This window comes from Lagopus muta, chromosome 6, assembly GCF_023343835.1.
Source record: "Lagopus muta isolate bLagMut1 chromosome 6, bLagMut1 primary, whole genome shotgun sequence".
NCBI lineage: Eukaryota > Metazoa > Chordata > Aves > Galliformes > Phasianidae > Lagopus > Lagopus muta.
In genome coordinates this window covers 32,723,199-32,743,783 of record NC_064438.1, presented here as the reverse complement: position 1 = coordinate 32,743,783, position 20,585 = coordinate 32,723,199, and the positions used below count along the sequence as shown (strand labels likewise).

Sequence of the window (20,585 nt, the reverse complement as noted above, 5' to 3'; positions counted from 1 at the left end):
TTGTCTTTATTTTCCAGATGGCTTAGTAGAGCCTTCAGAAGGATTGGCTCTGTGATCTCGCCAGGCAAAGAGCTGAGATTGGCCTATAGTTCCTTGGATCTTCTGTTCTTTCCTGTGTTGAAAATGGGGGTTATGTTTCCTCTTTTCCCTTCAGTGGGAACTTTACCAGACTGACATGACTTTTCAAATATGATGGGTAGTGGCTTGGCAACTTCATCTGCTGGCTCCCTCAGAACCTGTGGATGGATCTTGTCGGGTCAATTGGACAGTTTCTTTGTAGTCATCCCAGGTAACCCATTCCTGCTTCCACTACCTACAAACTTTCTTTTTGCACTTAAGTCCAGGAGCAATTTGTTGATCTATGGAGGCCTCTTGGTGTTCTTGCCTGCCTTCCTTTTTCTTGGGATGCACAATTGCTGGACCTGGAGGAGATGGTCCTTGAATACTGACCAACTTTCTTGGGCCTCCCTTTCCTCCAGGGCTTTATCCCATGTCACCCTGCCAAACAGTTCCCTGAAGAGTTTGGATCTGGTCTCCTGACATCCAGAGTAGCAATCTTGCTGTGCACCCTCTTTGATGCTGTAAGGGTCTTGAAGTCCACCATTTTGTGGTCACTGCAGCCAAGGTTGCCGTTGGGCTTCACGTTACTCATCAGCCCCTCCTTGTTGGTGAGGACAAGGTCCAGCATAGCACTTTTTTCGGGGTTCCTGTACTACTTGGAAGAGAAAGTTCATCATCAGCACATTCCAGGTACCTCTTTGATTTCTGGTGCCCTGCTGTATTGTCTGACCAACAGATATTGGGGTGGTTGAAGTCCACCATGAGGACCATTTTTTGTGAATGTGAAGCTACTCCTATCTGTTTACAGAGGTCCTCATCCTCAGTTTTCTTCATCAGACAGCTTGTAGCAGACTCCCACTATGATGTCTCCTTCCCCTGCCTTCCTTTTAACCTTAACCCTTAAGCTCTCTGTCATTTCCTCATCTATCCCCAGGTGGAGCTCCATGGACTCCATCTGGTCATTGATATAGAGGGCAGCATCCCTCCCCTTTTCCCCTGCCTGTCTTTCTTAAATTATGGGTTTACACCCATCCATTCCTATATTCCAGTTGTGAAAGCCATCCTACCACATTTCAGTGATGCCAATGACATCATAGCCCTGCAGTCACATGCATGCCTGCAACTCTTCTTGCTTATTCTCCATGATCCATGTATTGGTGTACAGGTATTTGAGCAGGGCTTCCACTGAGTCTGATTTACCAATTGGAGTTCCCTTATCCTGCACCTTAGGAGTTGTCTTACTGACCTGTGATCCAACCCCAGGCCCAGGGCATCCATTACCATCATCACCCTCAAGGTGGGATGGTTTGAAGATCATCTTCTCCGGCAGCTCTGTTTTAAAGCACTCCTAATCAAACTGGAGATATTTAGATAGATAGGTTAAATACATATAACTCTATACTTATCCCATAGAATTAAAGTAGTAGATGATCAAATTATTAAATTTTTTGGAATTAAAGTTATTTTTTCTGTTATGTTAAGAATGCATGAAGTTGTTCTCTATTTATTTTACTTTCAACTTTGAGTCATCTTCATGAATTTAAGTGAAGAGGCTCTTATATACAATGCAACTTTTTTTCTGCTATAGCATCTGTTTACAGTTGGTAAACAAGAACTTTCACAGTCTTTCAGGAATTAGATTTGCAGCCTCTAATTAACTTTTCTGTTATCTACCTGTTTGCGTTCCCATGATAGATACTGGAAAAAAAGGATTGTAGAAAGAAAGAATATGTACCTTGTGGAAATTATTTTTCTTATTTAGAAATTCATGTTATTTTATCTGTATTGATTCACTAAAGAGACATGTTGGTTTAGCTTTTTTTTTTTCTTTTGAGTAGATGGAATTGAAGTCTAGCACATTTTCTTGCAGTAGTAAAATCTAATCATAAGCCAACCAATTGTACATAACTCTTTTAGTGCTGCTATGGAAATTGAAGGTGTTTATTCAAAAATTGAGTTTTTTTCAATATGAAATTCTTTATCTGTATTTAAGATTGCTTTTTTTTTTCCCCCTTTGCTTCATATATATACTTGCTTTTCATTATTCATTGAAGACAACATTGTAGACCAGGTTTAAAACTTATTTTGCAGTTGAGTTTGTTAACAGTATAACCTTATACATGTCTTATTGAGCAGTAAAGTATGCAGGAAAATCCTGTTAAAAAATTTTTATTGCTGTTTAGCAGTTACTATATTGCATAGCAAAGTAGTTATCTGCTTTTAGATATTTTAATTATTTCTTATGGTAATTTTTTTAGACTATAAAGCTAGAGGGGGAAACTAATGGACTAAAGGAAACGCTTGCTAAGTACCAAGTTTATTGAATCATCATACCTCTCTATACAGGAGCAGGTACAGAGCAATTAGTACTGTATATTTTTTTGTTGTTGTGGGACCCTTTTTCCAAGCTCAGCTGGTTTGGCAAATTCTTTTAACATGTGTAACAGGTACAATTTCAGTTATGTTCTAGAAGGCTTTTCTAACAGAACTTCCAGAGTTGTCATGTCCAAGTTTTCCATAGGTGTTTTGAAAATGTTTGTTCAGTTAGCACATCCAATTTCTAATAAAAAGATGCCAAAGCTTTATATTTTTATTAAGCTTATATTTGTTTCTACCAAAAGAATTAAACTACTGATTGCATTTTGAGTTTTTAAGAACCTTTTGAAGCATCTCAACCATAGATAGATCTTGCGAGGATGTATGTGATATATCAACTTAATGTCAATTTTGGTAAATAAAAAAAGGAATAAATTGGGTATACAGTCTTGACTTTTTAATTGTATTAAAATTCATTTTAGTTTTTCCTCTGTTTAATAATAATAATAAAAGTGAGGTCCTAATATGCTTTCACCCTCAGCAATGTATACTTATGGCATTAAAACTTCAGATGTTAAGTTTGCACCCACTGACAAATGTATCTTTCTTCATGTTAAAACAGCATTACAGTCTTCACAAGAATCTTTTTCATAAGTAGTACAAGAGTGCCATGGACCCAATGATCCATTGGAGACTGCTATTTTATATTTTTCAGGAGCACAGTGGAGTGAGCTGATCGTGCCAACTTCCTCTTCGTTTTCTGGGACCATGAAAGAACTGGCAACCCTACTTTTTAACACTGATTTATTTTTAGCTCATTTCTGAAAACTACTCAGCAGATCTAAGAACAGAGGTTGATTTATGGTATTTGTAAGACATTGTTAAAAAGGGCCTTAAATGACAAGGATCTCAGGCACTGAAAGTTTTTATTTTCAATTATACCTTTTTCACTTTCACAAAGTGTTTTAATATTTGAATATTAGCAAAGGAGCAAAAAATTCAGATGAAAAATCAGTCATCTGATTTATGGGGTTCTTTTCAAGGGAGCCACTCAAGGGAATTCTTGTTTCCTTTTGTACAAGAAAGGCCTGAAGTTATAAATAAATACAGATTATTTTTTTTTTTAACATTACCTTTATTTGGTGTTAGTTTTGTTTAAATTCTTTTTGCACATAAGTGCCATTTAAAATATTTTAACGTGATTTAGCTCTACTTGCTTTTTAAAATGCATGATTTTAAATTTTCCATATTTTTATCTGATATTTTTTGTTTTCATTAATATTAATCGATTTTGCATATCTGCATTTATAACACATTCCTGTTTGAGTAATGAGAACCTTTCATGTGTTTTCATAAGACTATTTTATTTTTCACTTGCATGAGTTATGGACTGCAACATCATTTAAAGCCGTGACTGCTTTTATGTTGATGCTTTGAGATAGTTACCTTGAAATACTGATCCTTTTGTTCAAAGCCCAACATAAACTAATTTGTTGAGGGTTGCTTTTTTTGATAGTAAGATATTTTTATTTTAAAAACTAGGAAGAACAACACTAATTTCTTCCATTGACTCCCCACTCATTTTCTGAAAGTTGACCAAATGAAGTTGGTCTTTGCGAGCTTGCTGTTATGGAGGCAATATAGCATAGAGGAACTTTATAGTATTTTCTTGATGACTTCTAGAAATAAGTTACAAATAGAAAGAAATCCTCTTTATTTGATAACTCTGTGTCTTGGGCCTATTTGCTGGTCTTCATTTCAAAGTTTATATTTTGGATCATGTGTATAGTACTGTTTAGATACCATGTTTTCTCTACAAGCAATATGAGCAGAAGTGCTTACACAGAGTCACTGAGAAGTGATCATGCATTTATTGATTTTTGTTTGTTTTCACATGACACAGTATTAACTGTGTAAGCGATAGCGTGCTGTATTTAGAGTTTTTCACTTTCCATTCTTGTTCATAATATAACTTTTATGTTTATGTAACATGTGGAATATTTTCAGTAAGCAGCTCTCTAGGCTGTATGAACACAAACTCTCAAGCTCATGTTCTTTCTCATACATCCATGCATGTATTAAACCGGATACAATTTTAATTTAGAGTTAACTATATTGAGCAGATACTTTCATATCTTTCATTTAATACAGAGTACTTTTGTGTTGTAATGGCTTGTTTTGTCAACTTATTTCTGAACGTATTTCATTTTATGAACTTATCTTCACTCATTTCTTAAACGATTAAGTAAGTTTTCAAAACTAAAACAAGTAACATGCATTCATATATTTAGCAATGCTCAAGTTGAGTGTAGAAGTAGAATTCTAGCCTTTACTTGTTTTCTTTTTTAATGTGACATTTATATATGAAACAAGATCAAGAATCATTAAATTCTGTATATTTTTATACAAAGTTCCTTTGTGGTCTAAAAATATCTATTCACTGTGCTTTTACAAAAACATGAGCTAATGTGTTTTTGTATAATTTTGATCCCAGTTTGTTGACTTGAAGCATCATCCCGTAGTGCTACTAAAACTAGTCTCTCATAATTACAAATGCAGTACGTTATTTATTAATAATACTATAACAGAGGATTTTACTTGGCTATGAGGATACAGCCCTTGCATGAGTGTTTCCAATCCAAAAAAAGCAGCTTAAGAAGGCAAAGTAGTGAGTGGTAGCTCTTACAATATCTTAGTTTTGATATATCTTTGTAACTATAGTCTGAGAAACATCAGTTTTGCAGACTAAGCTGTATCCAAGCTATAACAGCCTTATGATGGCAACATCCTCTTGCTATATCGTGGTCTCATGACTTGAAAAATTAAGTGAAAAATTTTCATCTTTTGCAGCAGATGCTGCATGTTTATAAAGGAATGGACTATAGGTGCATAGCCATTAAGAGGGTCCCAGTGGAGACTTTCAGAACTGTTAAACTGCTTAGAATAGGAAAACTGTTTGTTCCCTTTTACAAGCGGAGAATTAAGAAGAAAAGTCCTCCCGGCAATGAAAATGTTACGTTTTTAGTCTACTGCTAATTATATTCAGTAAGTCTTACTGTTTTATTAGGTGATTGATGGATAGAATGATAGAATCACCAGGATTATCTAGTCCAGCCTTTCACCTATCACAACAAACACCTTTCCTCACAAACAATGTCCTTTATGTGCAACATATAAAGGTTTCTTGAACACTTCCAGGGACAGTGACTTCACCACCTCCCTGGACAGCCTGCTCCAGTGCCTGACCACTCTTTCATAGAAGAAGTTTTTCCAAATATCCAACCTAAATCTCCCCTGGCACAACTTGAGGCCATTCCCTTTAGTCCTATTGCCAGTTATCTGGGAGAAGGCTGACACCACAACCTCCTTTCAGGTAGTTGTAGCGAGTTATAAGCTCCCCCGACCCTCCTCTTCTCCAAACTAAACAATCCCATTTCCCTTAGCAACTTCTCATAAGCCTTGTGTTCCAAATCCTTCACCGACTTTCTTGCCCTTCTCCTGGGCACACTCCAGGGCCTAAGTGTCTTTCCTGTAGTGAGGGGCCCAAAACAGCGCAGTACTTGAGGTACAGTCTCACCAGAGTTGTCTGCTTGTCTGCATGTCTTTCCAAAACCAGTCCATATTTTCCGTGTAGATTCTTTTATTTCCTTTAAGAGCTGCGCAAATTTAGCAGAAAGTATGCAGCCAAAGTATGGGTATAAAGTATTTCAGTATCCTGCTTGACCTGAGGAGTTGCTGAACAAGATTTGTAGTTATGAAATTGAACAAGAAGTAATGGCAATAATTGATCTGTAGTGTTTAATATGGGTATGTTTCCATTATTACAGAATCTCTCATGTTTCTATTACATTTATATTTCTGTATCTTTCTGTTTTAAATGTTTAAATTCTCTGTTGATATCAGGGATTGCTTGGGATCAAAGAAAGACAGTTCTCCAAAGGGAGATGAGCAGGTACATTAATTAATTCATTACTTCTGTGTCATACAGAAGTCTAGTGGCTTAGTTTCTTCTTGGAGTCCCGGTTTCACTGTATAAGTTGATACAGTATTGGTACAAGGATTTAATTCTCTTTTCTATTTTGCTTGGTGGGAAGGTCAGAGTACTTTCCAACAATGTTTGATGTATCAAACATTGGGATGGCTGTATCCAGTGTTCAAATGTTCTTTCATTCTGGTAACTTCAAGCTATATAGCAAGATGTGCTTGTCAACATATGCAGAATCTGTAACAGTACTGTAACTGTGGTTGACCACTCCCCTGTGTTCACATGATCAGCAGTTAATAATGACAGAAAAATATGCTTATAGAAAGTCTCGTTTCTGTTTCATTTTTCCTCCTTCTTTGATCTCTCTAAGCCCCAAATGAAAATAAGATGATTTCACTGAGTAGCATTATAAGATTTTTTTATGTCAAGAATATTTTTTTCCTAGCAGGGGGAAAAAATGCTCTTGAATACAAGATCTGAGTTTTGCCAGCATCTTGATGTGAAATTGCAAGTACTGGGATCATTTCAAGGGCTTGCTTTTATTCATTTGCCTAAGGAGCAGCAAAACAGGGTTTATAATCTGAATCACAAAGTTCTATGGCAAAGGGAGCAACAAGCATCCTGTCTCTTCTCTGTTGTTTCACTCACCAAAATTACAGGTTTGCAGAATCTCTAATGGGGACTATATTTGTTTTGGATTAGACATAGAATATTATCTGAAGTAACCTTTTGTCTGTATTTATTGATACTTTTAAACTTACATTTATCTTCTCTTTGTATTATATTATTTAAAAACAATGTTCCTTTGGTTGGCTCCAAGAGGGAATATCATTGAATCAAAGATGAAGGATTTTTCTGAGAAATTAAATTCATGAAACTCAAAAGTTTTTCTGAATCTGTTCAGTGTAAATTTTATGTATCTGTAACTGTAATTGATAAAAACTTACAACACTGAAATTACATCTATATCTTAGTAATGGATCCTTTTTTAAGTTGTGTATACAGTATAAACATTTAATAAATAATTATAACTAATAATTGAAAAATAGCATTTCTCATTTTGGGGAAGGTTAACCGATAATATGAATGTTATCATTTTTGTCTATTCAAATCATTTTTCTGTTGTACATTTTTGGCTTTTAGGGAAAATGCCTGTTTTAGGTGGCTATGTTTTAGGTGTTATCACGCATTTTGAATTAAATTACCTCAGTGTTCGCAGTGGTATTTGCAAAAATGAAGATGTCAGTTGGAATAACCTTCTCTTTCACAACAGTGTAGCAAAGAAATGATGCTGGGTGTTGAGACAGGGCAATGAAACATAGCTAGGTAGAATTTTTGAGACTTGATTTTAAAATTGCAAATCCATTACTATCCAGGCTAAGCTATTAGATTCACTTGTTCCACTCCACTGAAATTGTCTGTACTGTTAGAATACTTTTACTTTCTATTCTATGGTTTTTGTTGTTTGCTTTGCATCTTTCTGTAGTCGCCTAGTGCTATATGAATACGAGACTGGATACACAACTGTTTTATGGTGTTAGAAAACAATTTAAGGATCATGTTAATAAGATGAGCTGCACAAATATGATGATTGCACAAATAGACACTGAAGTTTTGTGACTTGTTTGCCTTTTGTTTATAGGCAGCTGATTAAGTGATCAACTTTGCAGCTCTTCTCTGTCGAGTTAATGTGTGCCTTTTGCTCAATTATAGTAAGAAAAACAAAACCAAATACTAAAGCTTTCTTCTGTTCCTTTACATCAGAATATGGCTATATGAAAATAGTTGTTCTGTGTCCAGTTTGTTTTATTTTAATACTAAGTCTTTGATACGTAGTGAGTGAAATCTGTTTTGTTTAATAAGGTTTCAGTTTCTTTCCCACACTCAGTCAGCTACTTGTTGGAAATAATACCACCACTAAATACCACCAGGAGATAAGTAGCTTGAAATTCTCTCTGAAGTGCTGCATGCTAGGCCAATAAGCTTGAATTTGACTCTATATATGGTGTAAAGTTTGTGTAGGGAGTTGTTTCATCAGGACAATATGCTTGCATTCATGAAAAATTGCATTTTCTACTGATTAACCAATGGGCTTCTGCCTAGATTTAGTGAATTGTAGTGATCAAATGTGATTTTTTTTTTTAGCAACTCATATAGGGTGTGATGTTAACTTAGAGATGGAATTTCATTTGCTCCTGAATAAATGTTTTTGTCTTTTTCAGCCCAGAGATTTATTACTGGCAATGCAATTTTACATTCAGTTTACAAAAATGGCTCTTTTTTTTAGAACAGAGAATATGTTTCATCTAATTAAACCTTGTTATCTCAAGAGCTTACAATTCTGTCTTATTTTGGAAATACTCTTGTTTCTGTATTTTGCAGGGTAAAAACTGTAGATGTGTGGAAATTCTGGATAGCTAGGTAATGCAGTATTTAGCTATATTTTTGTAGGACAACTAATTAATGCGTGTCTCCAGAACAGTCTGAGAGAATTAGTTCAAACCTAATGACATATGACATGTGTTGCATATTACATGGTTCATGGAGGAAAGGTTATATGCGCAATTTGCATAAAAAGCAGAATTTACCATAAGCAAAATATTAATTTGGGTTGTAAGACATCCTAGCACGCTGACTAATGATATCTTGAAGCATCTATGTCTTTCATACACCAGAAATATGTCAATTAATAAAATATCTGTGCCTTCAAAAACATGTATGGTTAAAATTTAGTATTAGGATTTCCTCATAAATTAGTTCAATGTTGAATAAATCTGTCTTACAGATTTATTTTTTGCATAGAATACTAAAATCAGGTGTTGCTGCTTACAAATGAAAAGACTCAGAGCGATGTTTTTATTTCCTAAATTAACTCCTATTGACAAGGTTGTCCTTGAGTGTTTTAACATAGTATTTAATTATCAATTCTAGTTTCCTTTAATAGCTTCTGTAACAAGATTGCAATTGTCATAGGTAGATACAATTAGCTGTCCATCTATGATTCATTCTTTCACATTACTTGTGCTTTGTAGTGTTGACACATGAAGAACACCATGCTTTTCTTGACAGGAATTAATGTTTAATGGTGTTCTGATTTTCCCCAGTCTACTTTAACAACATCCTTGAATCTAGTTGGAATGGGCTGTGTGAGTGATCAGTCTGAAATAAGCAAATGGTTATTTGATGCTTTAACTTTCAAGATGTTAGATGTAGTTCTTTAATAGCAAATTTTGGTAATTGGAAAGCTATCCAAAATCAAGGTATACCAATTAAAAACTGCTTTCAGTTTAGATAGAGTATTTTAGATAACATATTTAATAGTGTATAGTTAAGTTTGCTATGATGTATTTCAACCTGAATTGCAACAAGATTTTCTCACCAGATCACTTCTTAACTATTAGTGATAGACTAGTGATTGATCAAGTTTGCTATGTAACAAAATATTGAACTAGTTTACTAGTGATCAGTGGTTTACAGTTTCTCCTTATTTCCTGTGGCTAATAGACTATAATAGAAGTGCAAGAACTCTCCAAGCCTTCTGTTTTAAGTATATGTTTTCAAAAAGCTTGTAAATAAAAATACCCAAAGTTGTCCTATGTTAATATATAACACAAAAATCTGATTCCTCCACAGTTTACATTTTGTTTAAATATTGAGCATATTGAGAGAGTCCAGTGCAGGGCCGCAAAGATGATTAAGAGAGAGGAGCATCTCCCTTATGAGGAAAGGCTGAGGGAGCTGGATCTGTTTAGCTTGGAGGAGACTGAGAGGTGATCTCATTAATGTTCATCAGTATGTAAGGAGTGAGTGTCAGGAAGATGTAGCCAGGCTCTTCTGACATCCAATGATAGGACAAGGGGCAAGGAGTGCAAACTGGAAGACAGGAGGTTCCACGTAAATATGAGAAAAAACTTGCTCACAGTAGAGGTTACAAAACACTGGAACAGGCTGCAGGTTGTGTGTCTCCTTCTCTGGTGACATTCAAAACCCTCCTGAACATGTTCACGTGTGACTTTGTCTAGGTGTTCCTGGTCCAGCAAGGGAATTGAACTAGATGATCCTTTGAGGTTCCTTCCAATCCTTGACATTCTGTGATATTTTTTATTTTAGATTATCAGTGTTTATATGTATTCTTATGCATTCATGTTAATTGCATTATTTGACATACTTTATTTTACCATATGCACTGGGGCCATTTAAAAGTGTTTTAGAAATGAATCTTCCTACAAATTTTGCTTACTTGAATATGTTTGAAAAAATCCTGTGGTCACTCAGCATGGGGTAAGCTAAATTGAGAAATATGGTTTCTTATTATTTGATGAAAACTAATATGTTTGTAATAATTTTACATGTTATATCAAAAGAAGGATATTGCAGTTTCAAACTACAGACTCTTACTGGCATCTACCAGTAGGTGAGGCTTACCGCACTTTGTCATATTACTTGTAGATGGTTTCTTATCTAAGTCAGGTTCTGACTTAGCCAAGGATTTATTACTGAGGCTTTAAAACTCTTATTGTCACCAGTCAGCTAATTCACATTTGTGGCTAGGTGGCATCCCTATTTGCATTGTAGTTGCATTTGCCTCAGTTATGTTTTGATTTATTGTCCAACATTATGTTACAAAGGTGGTCAGTGGGCTAGAGCATCTCCCCTGTGAAGACAGGCTGAGAGAGCAGGGGCTTTTCAGCCTGGAGAAGAGGAGGCTCGGGAAACTTTATAGTGGCCTGCCAGTGCCTGGAGGATGCTTATAAGAAAACTGTCACAGGACTTTTTAGAAGGGCATGTAGTGACTGAACAAGGTTTAAACAGGAAGAGGGTAGATTCAGACTAGATTTCCGGGAGGAATTCTTTACTGTGAGGATGATGAGACAATGGAACAGGTTGCCCAGAGAGCAACTTGGGTCTAAAGTGAGGTGTCCCTACCTATAGCAGGGTGCTTGGAACTAGATGATCTTAAAGGTCCCTTCCAATCTAAACCACTCTATGATTGTGCATGCTTTTACTTACTGCACAATGTATTTCACAGTGAATGATTTTCTTGTGTTCCAGAACAGTGGATGAAAGCTTTGTGGTTTAGCAACAAATAAATATACAAATGTTGCTAAGTTCAGTCTTAGGTAATGTATAATATGTTCTTTATGGATGCAGAGAATTTCTTGATTTTTGTTTCTAGAATAGCTTTTACTAAAACACAAGCCCTTCAAACTGTAAAAAGCAACTGTTGTAGTAGAATAAAAAAAACAGGTTTTTGTTGTAGTTTATTTTCTGTTGGATCTCTCATTTGCCAGTATCTGGGATGTATTATTGTAGAGGAGAGTGTTAGTGTTTGCAGTCCTCCAGATATCTTCAGTACATGACATGGTGATAATAAGTCTTAAAAATATGTAATCACTTGTAGTTCTTTCACAGTAAAGAATACCTGAATACAATGTAATACTAGAGCAGAAGTTATTACTAATGTCCATTAAAGCACATTTTTGCAACAGTTTGATATACCTAGTTACACATCTTGCAGTAAATTAATGGGAATGTCTTGTTACACTGGAGTAGTAAGATAAAACTACAGTTTTACATAAATTATTGTCAAGTCATAGAGCCTGTTATCTCAGGCAGATTAAAGTTGAACGTGCTGTATATCTTAGATTCTGGAAGAGCAGGCTAGTTGTATTTTGAATAACTTCATTTTATTTTTTTTCTTTCTAAACAATTGACAGTTATTTCAAAACTTATATGTACTCTACAAGTTTTTGCTCTTTAAAGCTGTTAATGAAACTGTAATTTAGCTATAGTTAATTAACTATTTGGATGATTTAATTTAGTAATTTAGCAATTTTTGTTTCAGTTTTAGTAGTTAGGCAGAAGGAAATACTGCACAACTGTTCTTTCTTATTAATAAAGTAAAAAAGCTACATTGGGAAGAAAGTCAATATAAACTGTACCTGTCTTGTACTGAAATGTACTTACAAAAAAAAATCAAATTGATGCACTTGAGTTACCACTGTTGTATGGCTATGAATATTTGCATTCTCTTCTTTAAGAAATTTCAGTAGAGCTGTCTATGTCTGAGGAAATGCTTTGATTGTAAAATCATTAGTAGTTAAATAACAGCTGAAATATGAAATGTGTTTTCAGAAATATAACTTCAGCAGTATATGCTGCCAATTCTGTTTTGATCAGTTTATTAACTGTTACTTTGTAGTTGTGAGTATTTGCATTAAAAACAAAAGCTTTGTAGCAGTCACACTGCCTTCTGCTTCTTGTATTCAAGCTCTTGATCTGGGACTTCCTTCTTTTCTTTATGAACATGTTTTTCTGTCATCTTAGGTTTTTTTTTTTTTCCAGATGTTTTGGATTATTATGGTGAATTTCAAAGTTTAAGACAAAATGAAAAACCATTAAAATTATTGATGTAAATATTGACCTTTTATGTAGAAGTAGAACTTCTGTAAGCATGCTTACTTTTTTCCTAAATACTACATGCTGGAGTTGAAACAACTCCAAAATCTTCCTTAAAATAAAAAATTTAGGAGTAGTGACATAATGAAAAGACTGTGCATCTTTGCTACTCTTTAAATATTTTCCTTCATCTTAGGTAAATATTACTAAAGTGATTATCACTCATCTGTTTTCAAATACCTGATGCCAATTAAAAAAAACAATTGGCATCTTACTTACCTTACAGTAATCTTACTGTTTACTTCTTCAAAGGCATGCTTTTTATATAAAAATGAAGTTACTTCCATTTTTTTAAAATATCTTTGGTTTGTTATCTGTACCATGACATAATACAAAGTATCTCATACTCTGAAAGTATGATAGGTGCAGGATACATAACTGGTAAAGGAAATCCTATCTGGTAATTTCCAATTAATTTTGCTGGGGATAATTACAAGCATATCCAAATGTCTTAATTCCTCTCATAAATGGAGTAGCTGTATGGCATTTTATATTCTTTTTTTTTTTTTATGTTTATTTGGTTTTCTGAAAGATCTGTGTACTTTCATTTCAAGATGTATCCATTATAATATTGAACAAATGTGAAAAAAATATTGCGAGCCTGGACATATACTTTTTCTTTCCTGGATTCTTTTGCCATCATATTTCTTCAGAACAACTGTACTGAAGGGGATATGAAATAGGTTTAACTCTAAATACTTATTTATTTTCAGAATCTTAGATATATTATTATTATTATTATATCTATGATATAACAATAGTATTGTATTAACCATTTTAAGTAACTATTTTAAGTAACCATTTTAACATAGTGGTTTGATGTGTGCATGTAATTAATAATTGACACTAGAAAATCAATCTACCTATAGATCAAACTATAATAAAGCTTCACAATAAACCTTTAAATTGGGGGTTTGTACTTCTTGATACATCTTTATATTATGATGTTTTTGGCATTAGGAGCAGAGTCCTGTAGTGCCAAAATATAAAACCAGACAGGGTAACCAGACATCAATTTCCATAAATTCCTTTAGCTTGTTTTGAATGGAAGATAAATCTCCTCGAGAAGATGAAGAAATACTTTTAAAATATTTTTAAGAAAAGAATCTAAATTAAAGGTTTCCTACATTAAGCTTGAGTACTGCGTATGTTCAGTGAGTTTATAGAACCTAAGCTAATGTAAAAGGTGAAGTCAACTGTGGATCTCATGGGCACAATAACAAGAGAACAAACCTTTCCCACAACAAAATTAGAAAAATAAACTTTCAGCTGTTCTACTGAATTTGTAGAACTAACACATACATTCACATGCTTGTACCTGACTTAAATTATTTTATATGGACTAGTTTACTGAAGAAGAAAAGGTGCATTTTGTTGGAAACTTGAGAAAGTCTTTACTACCAGAAATGGAAATATACAAAAGCTTTTGCTGGAAGCGAATAAATCCCCAGCCTATGGAATTTGTGCTCTTCTTTTAAATGTTTCATTTACGTAACTGCTTTGCTAAAATAAAATAAATCTGCATCTTTTTCTATCAGTTTTCTTGATGTAAGAATTATTATGAGTTTTCTGAATATTTTCCTGTTCTCCTGACTTGCTCAATTTATATTGCCATTACAGCAATAACATCTTCATATAAATTCAACACTTGGCCAGTTGCCATGTCTTTCAAAGTTTAGAAATTTGAATATATAAAAGCTACTAATTTCAGTTTTGAAAAGATTTCTGGAATGGACAAATACACACGTGTAAAAAAAAAATTGTGACTTTAATTTCTTCTGTATAGCTCATCTTGTATTGTCTTCATGGAGGTTATTCAGATATGTTAACTCTAAAATGCAGCCTGTGTTTTTATTCATATCTGGTTGAGTTTTAAGTAGTTCTAGCAGGAAAGTTCTTGATGTTAATATTCTCTAGCTCACTTCCCTTAAGTATTTATTTGTGTCGTAATCATTAGTATACATAGCTTTAAACTAAAAGCTTAACTTCTACTCCTAAATAATAAAAGAAAGAAACTAAAATCAAAAGCCCTGCTGTCAAATCAAAGGTTTCCAAGCATGCAGTTAAAGGTTTATGAATATAACTTTTCTTTAGGATAAATATAGTTTTTAATTATAACAAAAGATTCACGATTGCAGATACTATTCTAAAATGTGCAGTAATTTCTGTTTCCAAGTTTCATGAGGGATACTTCTTAGGACTTCCACTTTGATGGGATTGTAAAATACAGATACCTCTATCTTTTAAGTCCTTCCATGGCAGCTATCTGAAGTATTGTTTTTATTTCTCTTGATTTCTCTTAATACATTAATCCTCTACATAACTTTTGTAGTGGAAAAGCAGTTAGTAAGATTAGTAAACCAAAGGCCTTTAGTGGTGGTCATGTAGTTCAAGTCTAGTGGAAGTTTAAGGTTCTCAGTTTCTCTTTAACAAGAATGTTGTAGGTATATTGATTTAAAAAAAAAAAAAAAAAACTTTTTTTTTTTTTTTTGAGAACTGAATACAGCATTAGAGTTTTTCTGATACTGTTTAGTTTTCAAAATGTGCTCTAAAAAGCATTACTCCACGCATTCTGAAAAAAAAAGCTTTTTACAGCTTGGAGAACTAGTTCAAAACTGATACGTTTGTTAATGAAGAGATAGCGTATGAGATCTTGTAGTCAGCCAAAAAAAAGCCAGCAAACACTTCAGTTTCAGAAATCTTCAGAGCAGTGACATGGCCTTCCATTCAATTTTTTACCAGATATCACAGACTGGAAATGTGAGCTTTGGCTGATACTGCTGGGAAGGAGAGTGCGGCAGGCAGCTGTAATTCCCATCCTGTAAAGGTACTGATACTTAAAGTCTCTGTAGTCCAAATTGGTACACAGAAGTACTAAAATGTTGAATTTGGGCCTTAGTTCTATTTTTTGAAACGCATTTTCTGTCAGTCATTCCTGGATGTTTTGCGGAAAAATTGATATATTTTTTTACATGAGTAAGGAGAAGATACTTCGGAGTTTCTTGCAGGTTGCTTCCTGGAATACCATCCTCTAAAAAGCAGGCACTTTCTATACTAGCCTTTTCCTAAGGTTTTACTTGAACAACTTCCTGAAATGAACAATAACCCATTTTACAAAGGTATTTCCTAGTTTGAGAATGGTTCTTTACCATGATGTATCTGAAAGGTATACTGAAGAGCCACCTGCAAAAAATTGTTCCAGGACATTCACTGGCCATACTGTGGTAGCATCAGGTTTTGTCTGTAGTGCTTGTACCAATTACAGTAACGGTTCCTACAGAGAAGAATCAAAGCAAAAATAAATTTGTTTGTGAAGGAAGATTTTTCTTGGTATGCTTTTAAGGAATCTTAAAGCCTAGAAAGTGATTGAACAGATGACTCCATCTACTGTAAAACGCATTCCGTTTTATATATTTTCAGGGAGTATGGAGTGGCACAGGAAGGAAATGGCATATCGGTGGAAAGTTGCTCTAATTCAGCACAGGATTCTTGTGAGAAATCCCTTCTAATATTACATCATTCTTATTCTGTTTTTCAAAGTTTGAAGTCTAATTTCTTCATTTTATGCCACTTTTGTTCATATCAACAACCACATTAAATCAGCAGATAAAATAGACTTCCATTACTGATAGCAGAGCACATCTGGTTAGTGTGAAAATTTGTAGTACTAAACATTTTGTCATTCTCTGTTTTGTGAGGACTTGTGGATTTAGTAATAATTATATTACCCCTTTCTAATAAGTTTTGAGTTGGTTATTTTTTTAAACAGTGTTAATACTGTTTAATTTGAAATTCCTCAAACAAAAGTAAGTCTTACACTCCAGTGGATGTTTCAGACAAGAATGTAGGTATCAAAGAAATGACTTGATTAGAGGGGAATAGAAAAATTATGCCTATATGAAAATTTGGGGGGGGAGGGAGGGAGAGGAGGAAGCCTATTCATGTATTACATTGATTTTACTTAACATTATATAACAACATTTTTTTTTTTCTATTTTGTTTTGCCTGATCTTTTTAACTTGATCTAAATTACGGTTGCTTATCAAATTTTGTTTATAGCTTAAAAGAAAGTATTTTTTTCTTCATCTATGTCAGATGAGAGCCTGAAACATTATTTTTTTTCCTTACAGAAAAGACAATTTGAGGTCAGCAGTGTCTATCAGAACATATATATTCAGGTGTAATAGCAATGTAGTTATGTAAAAAGTACCAAAATATGAAACATTAAGACTAGATTACCATCACTGATTTAGAAAAATGCTTATTTAGTTTGAGGAATAACCTTTACTGAATTGGACTGTTTTATTCTGCTGTTTTCTTCTTCAGGTAGTTGTCATTTGTAGATGATTCAGAAATTAAGATGAGCATGAAAAAGCTATGATCATGTGATGGACTCTATTTGCTAATTCATACATGGGATGTCAAATGGAAGATGTTGCTGCTTTTATTTCTTTTATTTGCAAAACAAAAATTTTTTGCTAAAAAAAATTGTTCCTTGGGAAACAATGACCATATTCTTCAGCATTTTTAATGCTTTTTATACGAAGCAGTCCTCTATACTCTTGAGTGCCTACTGTATGGGAATATTGACTTCATCTTTTCCTCTTTGAAGCGTATTCATTTCAGCTGTTGATCTATTAGTGATTTCCTCTTGTTAAAATTGTATGACTCCACTGTTTCTTGCCCTCTTTCTCTCCCAGTTCTACTTTATGAACCACATATACACAACATTCATTTCAATTACTTAATTGATGTAAGGCTCTTGTGTCATGGTGGAATGCAAGAAACTGTTCACCATTTGTAACTTTGTTTTTAAATAGCTCATCTTACATTATTTGGTAGTCTGTCTGCCATCATCTCATTTTAGTCTTTGTGCCAGACATTTACTTCCTAAAATTCTTCATTTTCTTGATACAAATTATCTTGCATATGGGTTTGTTCAATATTGTGTTTTATTTTGTTTCTTGTTCAGACTCACACATCTAGTTTTCCTGTCCCCTGTTCTTAGGACATCTTGTCTTGAATCTGCTCATCTTATATATATATAAGATGATATATATGTCTTATATATATATATAAATGTATGTGTGTGTGTGTATATATATACACATACATATACATAACTCTGCTTGGAAATGGAATGATTTAGTTTAAAGGTGATCTCAGCTTTCTTTCTGAACACTTCCTTTTTTAATTTTGGTTACTGTAGATAACCCTACTCTCCATTTCTTTTTCACTGCTAGTTTGGGTACTAACTTGCATACCCTGTAAAATTCTAGATTACATGCATCTAAATTTTGTAAAACCCTCAAATGCTTGTTTTCCTTTACAGGTAACCAGAGTCATATCTAGATTCTTAACTTTTATATATTTCAAAATTTCTATACTTTCAAAAGCATTTAACTAAGTTTTTTTTGTTGTTGTTGTTTTTTGTTTTTTTATCAGACCACTTCAGTTTAATTGCTTTATAAGTCTTTATCTTGTAAAATGTAAAATGTTGTTTCTACTTATCATAGTTTTCTATACCTTAACTCCTTCTCTTAGAATTTTACAGTAAGTTGCGTTTGTTAATAACTGCAATTGTCCCAAGTTACAAACGTCAGAGATTGTAGCTGGACTGATACTGTATATTATGAATTGAGAGTTGATACCACTTTCCCAGTATTATAGAATAAAATGAAAACAAATTGAAATCATAGATTGATAACATATCCTCAGTTGGAAGAACCCACAACAATCGTTTAGTCCAATTCCACTCAAGTCCAAATATCTGGACAGGTTCTCATTAAATGTATGTAAATGGTTTTTTCTGAATGTTCTTTTCTCCTGTAACTCTCCTGTAAAAAAATAAATAAATAAGTAAATAAATCTTATTAGGTTGGAGTATAGGAAAGTGTGTTTCCATTACTGTGTGCTGCCATTATGTTCAATTGCTGAGAAAGCAAGAAAGAAGAGGGAAAAACAATCCTAATATGAACTAGAACAGCTAATCGTAAGGTCAAAATTAAGCTAAAATAAACTTAGCAATAAAGCTAAGGGATGAAATTGTCAATGAAAGAATATGTGGAAGGTTCAGTTATAAGCGTTCTTTAATCTACGTACTTTAAATATTGTGCTTAAGTGAAAAAGATTACACTTAAATACTGTTTTTTATTATTAAGATATTATCACATACAAGAACTCAGCAACACTTCAGAGAGCTTTGTTCTGTAAACTTATTTTAAGTCTTGTGTGTTAAAAAGTGCTGTGTAATAAAACTGGGAAAATGATTCTTCAGCATAAATGATACAAAGTTCTTTAACTGATAAAAATTCTTATGTTCGAGTATTTTAGTTGGTTAGTTTTATGTTTAGCATTACTCTAATGTTAGTGTGTTAGTCTTGTGTTAAGGTATTTGTAAGTCTCATAAGTAAAACACTTCAGTTTTTGTGCAGAATAGATCTGTACCCGAATATTAGGAAAATGGTAATATTTTCTCCTTTATTTTTTGCACACTATTGTTAGTTTGCAAGGTTATAGTATTTAAAATGCATCTATAGGACTATATTAAGTTTTCGTTGTGTTAAAGGAATCGTGTCAGTGTATGGTAACCTTTTTTTTCCTTCCACTGTACAACGTATAATAGTTATTTTATGCTGATTTAATGTCTTCCTTGAGAATACTTTCAAGGACATCTGATTAGATTGATCAGGCTTAATGAATATGTATAAGCATTGGACTAAATTGTAGGCTGCATTTAAAAATAAATGTCCTGTGTGTATCATATTATTGTAGATTGCAGTGAAGGAATGGGCCTTTCTAAGAGTGAAATTCAAGTAACTTCAGCTGAACTCTCATTTAAAATATAATAAACCCTACAATTCAATCATTCATTCTTGAATTTGAAATTGACCTAAGGGTTCTGTAGAGTTGCAATTTTTCTTGCCTTTTATTTTTTCTTTCAATGCCTGCTTAAGTGTTTAAAAACTCATCTTGAACAACAAACAGACCTGGATAATAGAGGGTGTGATTTTAATATGTGTTAAGTAACATGTCTGTCTTGGCATTGTCCACTTGTTGCTCTTAATGAAGAGATGTGCTATATAGAATTTTTCTTGAAGGGAGAAGGTACATATGGAAATTTCTTACAGGGAATAGTATGCTTTTATACAGTACCTTGGTAACTTCTTAAGAACTTTTCTAATAATATGCCTGGTACAGTACAGTATAAGTTGCTAATTATATATGTTGAAATGACAATCCTAGTTTAACTGAAAGAGCTATTCTCCCTTTCTAATGTATTTGTTCATCTCACTTCAAAATATTTGTCTACTAAAGTACTATAGGATAACTAAAGTGACAGATGGCATCATGAAGTGACTTGATCAGATTACTGTAGAGGCTCTGTTCTTTTTAGTTTGCTTTATAACTGTCATTCCTGAAAACAAAGTGTGCTTGTTAAGACTCAGATGCAGAATAAAATAAAATGATTCCTTAGACTAAATTCAGACTCATTACACATTATATGGATTAATTACAACTGAATTTTTTTTAAACAAATTATTTTCTTAGTGATATTTCTGCAACTTTCAAATAAGGATTTATTTGTGATGTTTATTAAGTGAATCTGGTTAGAGTAAACAGGCTAGAATGGTTTCTCAACTATGTTACTACTTCATGACTGAGAGGAATAAGAGCAAGAAAAACTATTAAATCAGTTGTTTAAGATCCAGAGCACAGAAAGATTGGATTTATCTTGTGGAAATTTTTTATTCCAGAATGAAGC

The 20,585-nt window shown here is 33.5% G+C and overlaps 1 protein-coding gene across 4 annotated transcripts in view; it reads left to right on the top strand.

Moving 5' to 3' along the window:
- NOVA1 (NOVA alternative splicing regulator 1) overlaps positions 1–20,585 on the top strand; it is a 129,670-nt gene that overhangs the window by 36,941 nt on the left and 72,144 nt on the right. Inside the window, exons 2-3 of one of the 4 annotated variants that reach the window (XM_048949336.1) lie at positions 15,563–15,647; positions 16,241–16,311. The exons of 2 other annotated variants lie outside the window; for them this stretch is intronic. The gene's annotated coding sequence lies outside the window, so the exon portion shown is untranslated. The remainder of the gene's footprint in view (positions 1–15,562; positions 15,648–16,240; positions 16,312–20,585) is intronic. One more of the 4 variants, XM_048949338.1, reaches the window with a different exon arrangement.